This window comes from Zingiber officinale, chromosome 4B (assembly GCF_018446385.1).
Source record: "Zingiber officinale cultivar Zhangliang chromosome 4B, Zo_v1.1, whole genome shotgun sequence".
Taxonomy (NCBI): domain Eukaryota; kingdom Viridiplantae; phylum Streptophyta; class Magnoliopsida; order Zingiberales; family Zingiberaceae; genus Zingiber; species Zingiber officinale.
Genome location: NC_055993.1, coordinates 75,796,581 through 75,810,144, shown reverse-complemented (window position 1 = coordinate 75,810,144; position 13,564 = coordinate 75,796,581).

Below are 13,564 nucleotides of genomic sequence, written 5' to 3'. Positions count from 1 at the left end.
ATGATTTTAATTTTTAAAACTTTCCTTTTTTAACTCCCACTTTAGAATATTGAAAGAGAGTTTGTAAAATTTTATAAGAGCTTATAAATTTTTTACAAAAATTATTTTTCCTTCCTTAAAGGGGCCGGCCACCCTTGCTTGGTGCCCAAGCAAGGGGCCGGCCAAATAAAATCAATTAAATCATTGATTGGTGATTGATTCAATCAAGAGGAAAGAAAAAGAAAAATAAAAGGGAAAAAGGAAAAACAAGAGGAAGATTTTAATTTTTGTAAAAAGTCTTTCCTTATTTGCCTTGGGCAAGTATTATAAAAGAAGGGGAGGAGAGGCCACATGACATAACAATTCTTATTCTATTGTTGGTGATCTCTTTGGTGGCCGACCCTCTCTCCCTCTCTTTTCCCTTTGCTCTCTTTTGCTCCTTGGTGGTGGTGGCCGAATACTAGAAGGAGGAGAAGCTCTTTTGGGTGGTGTTCATCTTGGAGGATCGTCGCCCACACGACGTCCAAGGCGAGGCGAGGAATACAACAGAAGATCTCGAGGTTATTAGCACACAAAGAGAAGGTATAATTAGCAATTGTTTTCCGCATCATGCTAGTTATTTTTCTTTGTAAGAATTCCAAACACAAGAGGCATTAGATTCTAGTTTTTCGGATTTGTTTCGAAGTTGTGTTTTCTTTGTTTTGTTTTTCAAATTTATGATTCGATTATTCTTTTTGGTTAAACCTAGAGTTATATAAGGAAATTAAATATTAGCTTTCCTTAAAAGGCTTTGCCTAGGCGGTGGTGGATGCTCCCATACCCAAGAAGGCCATGTGCCTCGCCATGTAGTCCTGGAAGCCAATTTTGAAAATTAATATTTAATGAAATTTATAACAGAGGTGGATTTGGATCAATAGTGTTAAGTTCCGCTTGCGATTCAAATCTAAACCCTTAAGAACAGATAAGTTAAATTTGGAATCAATGATGTTAAGTTCCGTCTGCGATTCCTAATTTAACTTCTAAAGAACACAATAGGTTATTTAGGAAAGGTTCGATACTTGTACAAATTTTTTGTACAGTGGAACCGATACGATCTTCCTAGGACTAACCAACGGCCTGGACTAGTTCTAGGTGCTTGGAGTTGCTCCAGTCACCCTAGTTAGCGGCTGAGATGGAGCGCGTCAGGTGGCCAGCCTATGTTATAAAAGGTGTTGGATCGCGGCGGCCGGCTAGAAGGGGGTTGAATAGCCTGTAAAAATAAAAAGCACAACCCTTCTCGACTTCTTAAATTAACACTTGCATATAAAGAGTAAGTAAATAAAATAGAAAGAACGAGGCTCACAATTTACTTGGTTACAACCGGGGAGGTTGTTAATCTAAGGCAGATGAAAAGCGTACTAACAAATCTCCTCTAGGCGGAGAAGCCTCTAACAACGTTGACGTACAAAAGACAGAAGCTTAACTCTAAAAAGAAGCGCATAAGTGTCTGAATGAATTGCTTGGAATTATTAAAAAGCTTCTGGACCAAGGCTGTATTTATAGCCTTGGTCGGGGCACCCCGAAGGGGTTCCGGACGCTCTGGGGGATAAAACTTTATCCCCCAACGTTCAGATCGCGATTGACGCGTTCTAGTCAAAAAGTCAACTCTGGGCACCCCGGATAGTTCCGGGCGCCCCGGACAGTTCTGGGCGCCCCAGAGGGAAAAGCCAAAAGTCAACCCCGTTGACTTTTTCCGCCCCGGGTATTCTGCTCCGGCTCCGTTTGTCTCAGACCGAGTCTTCTGCTCACTTGGGTGATCTCTTCCATCCGGAATAGGGCTCACTCGAACCCAACTTCCGGTCTTCTCGAGCAGACTTCCACTCCGGCTTCTTGTCCCTCGGAATCGCCGCGTGCTTTCTTCTTGTCCGCCAGCGTACTCATCCGTAGTCTTCGTCCCTCGGTCGCACCCCATGCCGACCTTCTCGCTAGCTGCGTCTCTTGCTCCTCGAGCAGTCTTCCGCTCCGGCTTCTCGTCCCTCAGAACCACCGCACGCTTCCTTCTTGTCTGTCGGTGTACTCTTACGCAGCGCCTCATCCCTCGGGCGCACCACATGCCGTCATTCTCGCTAGCTGCGTCTTCCGCTCGACTATCTGTGCTCCTAAGCTCCTGCACACTTAGACACAAAGTTAAAAACATATAGGACCTAACTTAACTTGTTGATCACACCAAAATAACCTTGGGGTTCCAACAAAAGGCACCCGAACGGTCTAGGCACCCGGATTGGGCAAAATTTCATCTTCAAGCTATGGTGTCATGCTTCGGTTGGCCGACTCACGTCAGCGATCCAAGCGTCCGGACCGGTCCGGACACCTAGAGATGGATAAAACATGCTGGATGTAGTTTCAACGAGAGCAGCCACGTCAGCCCTTTGGGGGTGTCCGGGGAGGAGTCCAGGCGCCCAGATGAGGCTATAAAAAGAGGGTTCAACGAACACCTTATACACATCAATTCGAACAACTTTCTCTACCGCGTATTGCTTCAGATATGACTCTACGATGCCGAAACATTTCTCTGACGATCGAAAGCTCACAACTTCAATTCTTTAAGTTATCGGTATAATTTTATTTACAGCATTTAAATTATTGTAGTCCTTGTACTTATATTTTGTAATTTCATTCAAACTATTAGTGGATTGGCCAACGAAAGCAATCATCAATCGCGGGACTTGGAGTAGGAGTTGTCACAGTCTTTGAACCAAGTAAACCAACTCGTGTTAGCTTGGCTTCTTGTTTTCTTCCTTTACTTCATTATTTCAGCTGCGTTCTCTCTCGATAGTTTTAATCGAAAATGTGAAAAAACCATGAATACTATTCACCCTCTCTATCGTTTTTTATCTAACAATTCGTATCAAAGTGGTGCCACTTTGAATCGGTGAAACTGTAGTTCGAGCAATTTTTTGTGGTGTTTTTTGAGTTTTTCGGAGTCGATTAGAATTAGAGTTATCACCCCTTCCGATCATATTTTTTTTTTGCAATCGGGTTCTTTTTCATTTTTCGAAGTTGGTGCAACACCACTCGGGTTCTTTAGTTTTTTTTTATCATGCACTACTAATCCAAGACTAAGTCTTGGAATACGTTTTCTTGTTTTTGTTTTTACGAGATTATCACTAAATGGCCCATCAAGAAGGCTACAGTACTGTATGCCTACCTCTTTTCTCCGGCGAGAATTTTGAATACTGAAAAAGTTGGATGGAGTACCACTTGAAGACACGGGTGAAAATATGGATCATAATCCAAATCAGATTCACATTTCCCACTGAAGATGGAGTACTCATCCCTTGTGACAAGTGGGGCACACCTTCAAGGAAGAAGATCGAGGCGGATGCAAAGGTCAATCAGACTCTCCAATGCGGCTTGACTAAAGAAGAGTTGAACTGAGTTGGTCCATTCTCAAGTGCTAAGGAACTGTGAGAGAAACTGATCGAGCTGCACAAAGAAAAATGTAGAAAGGAGAGTCAGTAAGCCAAATTCACGCTAGAATCCAAAATCTCCTCAATGGACTACACACAATCGGTCAGAAAGTGGAGAATCGTGACATAATAAGGTATGTATTAAACGTCTTTCCAAGGAATACTTTATGAGCATCCATGATAGATGCTTACAAAGTTTCCAAGGACCTTTCATCTATTAGACTAGATGAGCTATTTTTTGAATTTAAATGGCATGAGCAGACTACTGCACTTCGGACCGAAAAGGTATTGCTTTGATTGTAAGTACAAGCAAAACAAAGGATCCAAAAATCAAGCATCGAACCGAACCCAAGTCTGAAGATGAATCAGACTCAGAAGATGACAATGAAATCACTATCGACCTTGTGACCTTGGTACGAAAATTATATAAAAAGAAGAAGGGGGTTCACCAAACTAGAGATCAAGAAGGTAATTCAAATGAAGACAAAATAATCATGTCCAAACTCGAACACGAAGGCCAAGTCAGAAGTCACCTGCTACAGATACAACAAGAAAGAACAGATCAAGGCAAATTTGTATGAATCAGAAGGAAGCCAAGAAGCAATGGAGAAAGAAGGTGCTACAAGTAATGTGGGATGAGTCTTCATCAGAAGACTCCAATAAAGGACATGAGCAAGCAAGCTTCCTCGCACTTTCGACCCAAGAACAAGTTGTCAAAACTGAGTCCGAGAATGAATTAGAATTTGAGTCTGAGCGAAGTCACGGATCCGTATTCAGTTCAGACGATTCCAACTCCATAGTAAGCTCATTGGTTGTTAGATTAGAAAATTTGATTTCTTATTTTTTAAGAAAACTAGCCAAGCCCAATATCCAAATCGAGGTCAAAGTTCTTAAGGAAGTGACTAACCCAAATTCCTTGACTAACCAAGTTCAAGATGGAACCTTAACTCAAGTCCAACAACTTGAGGAAGAGAATTACACCTTGAAAAAACAAGTCAAGGAACTCAATGACACATTGGAATAGTTTACTTTGAGTTCCAAGAACCTTGATATGATTTTTAGAAAATAAAGAGTCGTATACAATCGATCTGGACTCGGATATAAGGCTAAACAACGATTTAGATCTTATGCGTCTCTTGTAAATCGAACAAATAAAAACCTAGCCCAAGCATGGGTCCTTAAGTCTAACTTGATTAATCAAGTTGGACTTAATCAATATTAGATTCCTAAGGATCAAATCCACTACCTTGATAGACCTTATCGAGGCTATGATCCAAAGGGAGCCAATAGAAAGACCATTTTTATTATTAAATAGATTTCCTTGATTTCTTGATTTACTGCTTTCCTTATTTCTTCGTAAATTAGGATGGTTAGATAAGGACTTAGGCGTGATCAACACTTGATTAGTTAAACCAAGGTTTCTCAAAAAGAAAAATGTTCAATTTCCTTAAAAAACTTTGTCTAGAAATGGTTGTTGCTCCAATACTCAAGAAGTCTTCGTGCCTCACCACAACATAGAAGTTAATTATTAAAATGAATATTTAACCAACTAATTGTTAAACCTTAGTCTAATTTAAATGTAAAATAATTCATAGATTTCAACTTAAATTGAAGATAGAATTAATAACTATCTCACAAAACCAATAAGGCTCTCTCTTTGAAAATATAGAAAAGGGTGAGATAAATTTGGGTTAAAATTGAGAATTAGTCTAACTTAACTCAAATCAAACCCAATGTAAATCAAACCTAACTCAAACCAAACCTAACTCAAATCAAACCTAATTCAAATCAAACCTAATTTAAATCAAACCTAACTCAAATAAAACCTAATTCAAATAAAACCTAATTTAAATCAAACCTAATTCAAAAAAAACCTAACCTAACTCAAATTAAACCTAACTTAACTCCAATCAAACCTAACTTAACTCTAATCAAACCTAATTATCAAACTTAACTTGAATCATTTTTAAACTTGAAATTAAATTTAACTTAATTAAAATTAAATCAAACTTAAATTAACTTAAATCAAACTTAAATTAAAGATAAATCTAACCTAAACTTAACTTAAACCAAAATCTAATCAGATCTGGTAACATGGATAACCATTTCACAAACACTCATAGGAATAACTTGATTGACAATCTAGATTCGGTGAGGTGGAAGATAAGGAGTTAATTCAATCAATCTATCTTATAATCTATTTAAATTGGATCCAAATTAAATATGTTATGTGTAGGAACATAATGATTTGGACCAATGGATATTAGATAGGGGATGCTCTAGACACATGGCTGGAGACAGATTGAAGTTCACCAAATTAAAAATCAAGAACTTAGGATCAGTTGCATTTGAAAATGATGGAAAACTTAAGGTAATCAGAATAGGTAATATAGAACTAAGTTTCGATTTTATTATTCGAAAAGTTTTATTAGTTGATAAATTTAAGTTTAACTTACTCAACATAAGTCAACTATGTGATTCTGGATATTTAGTAACATTCTTAAACTCTGAATGTGTAATTAAAAATATTAAAAATTTTGAAATTACACTTAAGGGAATTAAGAAAAATAATATTTACATAATTGACCTACCAACTGTTGGGACCTAGACGCTGCTAGGGGGAGTGAATAGCGTCATACCCAAAGTGTCACTTCCTACAATGGTTAGTGTGCACAATGAAAATACAAGACAAACACTAACAAAAGAAGGTAAACCTAACACGTTGTTTAACGTGGTTCGGAGATAAAGCTCCTACTCCACATCTGTCCATAAGATGAACGATCCTGATTCGTTGGTGGATGACTCCCCGGAAAATCTCCGGCTAGCTCGAGTAGCTCCTTGTGGGTGGAGAAACCTCGTCACAAAGTTGCACAAGCTCTTGATCACTCAAGAAGACCTTGGAGACTCTAATAGGGGTTAACCACCTCTACTTTCGTCAACCTTAGCCAAGCACCCCAAGCTTTGTTAAATAGAGCTCGGGAGGAAACACCTAGCTGTGTTTCCTACCACCAGTCGACTGGTAGTATGTGGAATTCAATCGTTACAGACCAATGACTCAATACCAGTCGACTGGTAAAAGTATCAATTGACTGCTCCATATGGGTTGAGCGAACAGAGGTATTTTGTTCGCTAGCAGTCAACTGATGAAAACATCAATCGACTGCTATAATAATTATTACAGTAAAATCTTAAACCTAGCATTTTACCCTGAGTACAATCTCTCATGCACTCGTCCTTGCTCGTACAACCTAGACCTAGCCTTCTAGCCTCCTCCATTAGCCTCGCGTCCCTCGGATGCCTTCCCATCATTCACGCCTTACCTTCTGGAGCTTCCTTTGGCCTTGTCCTTGTTATCGGGTCTTCCTTTGCCAAGAGGTCGCGCATCCGAGACTTCATCCATTGCCAAGTCATACTTGGACTTACGTTGCCAAGACTACATGCTTGGAGTTACACTGGCAAGACTCACCCTTGGACTTTCCTCCTTTGCCAAGATCACACTTGGACTCTCCTTGTTGTACTTTATCGTGCACACTCACAATGCATATCAAATATAATAATAAACCTAACTTAAACCTTTGCCCAAACATTAAAACCTAGGGTACCCAGATTGCTCCAACACCAACCTCCTCACTCAAGTGTCTATTGACATAATAAGAGGAGACCAAATTGTGACATAAAAGACTGGGTCACACTTACATTAGACTCATTTTAAAAATGAATCAAAATGGTTTACTTAGAGGTCTATTAAAATTAAGATATTTAGAAAATACAATATGTAATGCTTGTTAATAAGGTAAACAAACTAAATCAACCACAAACCAATAAACCTAAATCAAATCAACTCAATACATGAGCTTCTATATTTAAGCCTTTTTTTATTTACATGGAGCTAAGTCACTAAGCAGAAACCAATACTGTTTAGTAATAATTGATGACTACTCAAGATTTACGTGGATAAAATTTTTAAAAACCAAAGATAAAATCTTTGAAACTTTTAATAATTTTTGTAGATTAATACAGAATGAAAAAGATACCAAACTTTAAAAAATCAAAAGTGATCATGGGAGGAGAATTTAAAATCATAGGTTTACCAAATTTTACCAAACTAATGGATATCACCATGAATTTTCATATCCTAGAACCCCCTAATAAAATGGGCTAGTAGAACGAAAAAATAGAATATTACAATGAGCTACTAGAACTATATATTAAATGAATATAACCAAGTAACTAATTTTGGGCAGAAGCAATAAATATAGCTTGTTATATTCAAAGTAAAATATTAATTAACAAATATTACAAGAAAATCTCCTATGAAATATATTATAATAAAATACCCAATTTAAATTATCTAAGAGTATTTGGGTGTAAAGTCTACATATTAAACACTAAAGATTACTTAGAAAAATTTACATCTAAATCAACATCTTGTATATTTCTATGATACTCCATAACTAGTAGAGTCTATAGAATCTATAATAAAAGTACCTTAAAAGTTGAAGAAACAATCAATATAATGTTTGATGAAGAAAATAAACTACCTAACTTAATTAATGAAATTAATGATCAAAATACTAGAAACAGAAGATGATGAAATTAAACCTGAATCAAGTGAATTAGAAGAACCAATTGCAAACTCTAACATAAGACCACCTAGGGCAAGATCCAATCACCCACCTGACCAAATTTTGGATAACCCAAACCTAGGAGTTTAAACTCGATCACCCTATAGAAACTTAAGTCAAATAGTACTTATCTCCAAGATTGAACCCAAGACTATAAAAGAAACCCTACCTGACCTAGATTGGATAATTGTAATGTAAAAGAAACTAGCCAAATTTGAAAGAAACTAAGTCTGGGAACTAGTACCTAAACCTACAAATAAATCCATAATTGATACAAAATGGATCTTTAGAAATAAACTATATGACAAAGGAGAAATTGCATGTAAGAAATAAAGTTAAACTAGTAGCTAAGGGGTTAGTCCAAATAGAAGAGTTAGATTATGATGAAATCTATGCCCCTGAAACTAGACTTGAATCCATTAGGATATTGTTGGCATATGCAGCACATAAGGGTTTTAAATTATTTCAAATGGACGTAAAGTTCACATTTCTTAATAGTTTTATAAAAGAAGAAGTATATATAGGTCAACCTCTTAGATTTGAGGATTTAGATCACCCAAACTATGTTTTTAAAGTAACAAAGGCCTTGTATGGCTTAAAACAAGCACTAAGGGCTTAGCATAAATGATTATCATCATACCTAATATCTAAAGGATTTAACCAAGGCTAAATTAACTCAACCTTATTTGTTAAAACCCTAGAAAATATATATCTTTATAGCTCAAATCTATGTAGATGATATAATTTTTGACTCAACCAATATAAATTTCTTAAAAGAATTCATTAAATTAATAGAAAATAAATTTGAAATGAATTTGGTAGGTGAACTTAATTTTTTTCTTAGGCTTACAAATAAAATAAACCAAAGAGGGTATTTATGTCAATCAAAGAAAATATGTTAAAAAATTAATTAAAAATTTTAAAATGAAAAATTCTAAAAACATCAATACCCCAATGGTAACGGATCCTGTTTGAGAAGTTGGACAAGACGGAGATCCGGAAGAAAGAAACCCACCGTACTGATGAAGAATAATGTCGTGCCGATGGAGAATAACGTTTGCAGAATACCGATCCGAGAAATCCAAAGCGGATCGGGAGAGAATAAAGTCGCCGGAGATTTTCCTCGTATGAAGACCCGATGATGAAGAAGAACGACTACTCGGAAGAGAAGAAACTCTGATCCGAAGCTTCCAAGCTTTCCTGCGCACCAAAGATCAACCAACACTATCGTCAGTGACCTAAGACCGGGGTGGGAATCCCTGGCTAGGCCCTCCGACGCTCAAGTCAGTGATCTCTCTCAGTGTGGAAGAAGGAGGAAGAAGATGGTGAATAGTAGCTGGAAAAATTAGGGTTATGAATGTGCGCAATAATGTGACCTTACCTCGCCAACGGAGAGGATTCCCCTTTTTATACCACTTCATATAACCTCCGTAGTCATGAAGTGAACCCCGATTTGTTAGAGTTCGTTATGAGATGACGTCAGCGGTGTACTTGCGGTAGATGACTTTTAAGGAATCTTTTTTGTACCCCAGATGTACCTTCTTTGTCGTTTAGTACCTGCAAAATAATCTGGAAGCATATTTCCCGTCAAAATATATAACACCTATCATGCATTTACATTTTACAGATATCCTCATTAATTATCTTTTGTGAAATATTCATTTATGATCTTTTCTCATGCAGCTTCTATTTGCACCCTTTTTATGTTAATAAGCTGCATTTTATCCAGTATCTTTCCAAGGTATTGATCGACCGGCCCGTACTGGTTCCCCCCTTGAAAGGATATCCCCGACCAATATTAGCCTACCTTCGTCCTGAAGTTATGTCCCGGCCAATATTAGCCTACCTCCTTTACATCACATATATCTTCCTCCTGGGAAGCGTATTTCGGTCGATATAGGCTTATCTTCTATCGGGGTATGTCCCGACCGATATTAGTCTACCTTCATCCTGAAGGTATGTCCCGGCCGATATTAGCCTACTCCCTTTAAAATATATATATCTTCCTCCTGGGAGACGTATTTTGGTCGATATAGGCTTACCTCCTATCGGGGTATGTCCTGACCAATATTAGCCTACCTTCATCCTGAAGGTATGTCCCAACCGATATTAGCCTACTCCCTTTAAAGTATATATATCTTCCTCCGGGAAGACGTATTTCGGTCGATATAGGCTTACCTCCTATCGGGGTATGTCCCGACCGATATTAGCCTACCTTCATCCTGAAGGTATGTCCCGGCCGATATTAGCCTACTCCCTTTAAAGTATATATATCTTCCTCCTGGGAGGCGTATTTCGGTCGATATAGGCTTACCTCCTATCGGGGTATGTCCCGACTGATATTAGCCTACCTTCATCCTGAAGATATGTCCCGGCCGATATTATCCTACTCCTTTTAAAGTATATATATCTTCCTCCTGGGAGGCGTATTTTGGTCGATATAGGCTTACCTTCTATCGGGGTATGTCCTGACCAATATTAGCCTACCCTCATCCTCAAGGTATGTCCCGGTCGATATTAGCCTACCTTCATCCTGAAGGTATGTCCCGGCCGATATTAGCCTACTCTCTTTAAAGTATATATATCTTCCTCCTGGGAGACGTATTTTGGTCGATATAGGCTTACCTCCTATCGGGGTATGTCCCGACCAATATTAGCCTACCTTCATCCTGAAGGTATGTCCCAATCGATATTAGCCTACCTTCATCCTGAAGGTATGTCCTGGCCGATATTAGCCTACTCCCTTTAAAGTATATATATCTTCCTCCTGGGAGACGTATTTCGGTCGATATAGGCTTTCCTCCTATCGGGGTATGTCCCGACCAATATTAGCCTACCTTTATCCTAAAGGTATGTCCCGGCCGATATTAGTCTACTCCCTTTAAAGTATATATATCTTCCTCCTGGGAGACGTATTTCGGTCGATATAGGCTTACCTCCTATCGAGATATGTCCCGACCGATATTAGCCTACCTTCATCCTGAAGGTATGTCCCGGCCGATATTAGCTTATCTCTTTTGCTTTTCCTTCCTCCTTTTCTTTCCTCATCGGGAGACCCACAAAACCTAACCCATATCACTAGCCTTCCCTTCAAGTCTAGTCGAAGGAGGTGTAGACGACTGACTAGACATAAGTATGGTCTTGTCCTTTCCTACCCGTGACTCTGCTCCAGATATTGAAATGACCTCACAGATTTTGTGTACCACTGTTTCTCTAAACCAAGTATAGTGATCCTGTGAGCCTTTTGCCTCTTTAAATAGGCTTACAATCTTCTCTTCATCCACCACACATTTCAGTTCTTTTCCTTCCTTGTCATCTCTTATTGCTAAGGTTATGGTCTTGGATCCTCCCCTTTGGGGGCGACTTTTGTTGTACCAAGTGAGATCTATATATGAGTTTATTGGAATTTTTGCTCCAACTACCTCTAAGGTTCAAGGGATTGTCTTAAGAGATGAAGCCTCACCATTCATATTTTTCATCCAAAGATGCCGATGCTCTGAAGGACTCAAGAAACTTCAGAGAGATTTTTGCTACTCATAGAAGGGCAGCCAAATGACCCAAGGGTGCTGTGTGAAGGGCACAACACATGTTACCCTTGGGCTATACCTGGTTACTTCACTTACCGAGCTTAGATGGCTTGAGAGGGGAAGTGGTTTTTACATTTACTTTTCCATGATGGAATGAATAAATGTTTCCCTGTCTCGTTGCCTCTGAGCCTTTCTGCTTTTGTTGCTTTCTTCGTCCTAGGCAGCATATTGCCACTTATGAGCCTTGACAAGCTTGGACGAAGTGAGCTATCTCCATCTCCGCTCCGTGGTAAGTTTGAATCCAGTGGGATTTGAAATTTTCTGAACATTCTAAGAGTTTATGTTTGTAATATTTGTTATCTAGCTGAGGTTTTACTGTTCTGAGGGAAAATGTAATGTTGTGTATCCTGATCAGATTCTAAGTGTAAAAACAAACTTTTGTATCGAATTAAGTGGTTCTATTGAATCCTTCTGTAATTTACCAGATTAATTGTGATGTGGCATTCATCGTTCCTTGGTGTATCTTGTGTGTCATTTCTTATAGCTAAGGCTATCTTAACTGTTGGAACATTTTCACATTATAACTAATGTTATACCAGCCAATATTGTCTTATTGTTCACAGTCAACACTATACTTATCTAGCATAATCATAGTTATATTAGTATAAAATTACTTTGATAAATATTAGTTTGTATCTTATAAGGATATTAATTTAAAATTGGTTATTCCCCTAAATCTCCAACCTTAAATGTTTTTGTCTTTAGCCTGGGTTTAGTCAAAAGTTCAATCCTTTTTATTTTATTATACCCAGTTATTCACGTCTTCTTTCGAAGCTTCCTAGTTAGTGATTGGTTCTTCTTCAAGTGAGAGAATGTTGAAAATGTACCCCGAGACGCTACCAACCCCAGCGTGATCCGACCTGTCACCTCCGATATAAATGTTTTTATGATGGTATGACACACACTTTTTCTGACCGCCACGTCACGTGGGTCTTCTGCCTTTCTATTATGATCCTCCGCGCTTGCTGCAAAAAATGTTTTGATCTGACGACGGTTGTGTATCTTCCAAACCCTAAACCCTTCGCCTCCTTTTAAACTTTATCCCTTCTGTTCTGTTCTAGCATTCTTTTCTGGTGGCAGTCTTCAACCAAATCCTGGGCTTACCGTTTCTCGACGATCTTTTCTTGTCTTCAGTAAGTAATCTGTTGCTTCACTAGCCTATACTTTTGTCCATGGCTGCGGAAGCAATTGCTCCTTGGTATGCTCATATATCTTCCTCCTTTGATAAGAATGCTAGATTATCCATCCGTCGCCAATATGAAATTCCTAGGGAATACAGCATCATAATCCCAACACCGAATGATCGACCTCATCACCCGCCTGATGACTGCGTGACTTTTTTCAGGGACCAGTTGATAGGGGGCTTAAGGTTCCCCATTCCTCCTTTCTTGATTGAAATAAGTCGGTACTTTGATATTCCTTTGCAGCAGTTCGCCCCTAATGCATTTCGTTATCTATGCGGTACTTACATGTTGTTTCGTCTACGGGATATTCTTCCTACTCAAAATTTCTTCATGTTTTCTTATCCCAAGTGCTCAGAACCGGGTGTTTTCCTGTTTCATTTACGAACTAAAATGGTTCTTTTTGAGGGTATGCCTTCATCTCTCAAAGCTTGGAAATCTCATTTTTTCTTCTTAAAGTTTCCAGGACCTATTCCTTGGTCTCATGCTTGGAAATCTTTTTTGCTCCCCTTGCCCGACGTCAAGGAGTTTCATCTTCATCCTTCTTTCCCCCTCTATTGTGAGAAATTGTTAAATCATCGGCTCTCCATTCTTAAGTGGCTACGGGTTGATCTCCTATACTTGTTTGGTTTAAGCCCTGTCAGACCTGATACTCGAGTTCCTTTAGGTAATACCTTATTTCTTTCTCCTTATTTTTAACTGACTGAACTGTTGTTCTTTTTTCTGTAGTGGATAGCTTTTAT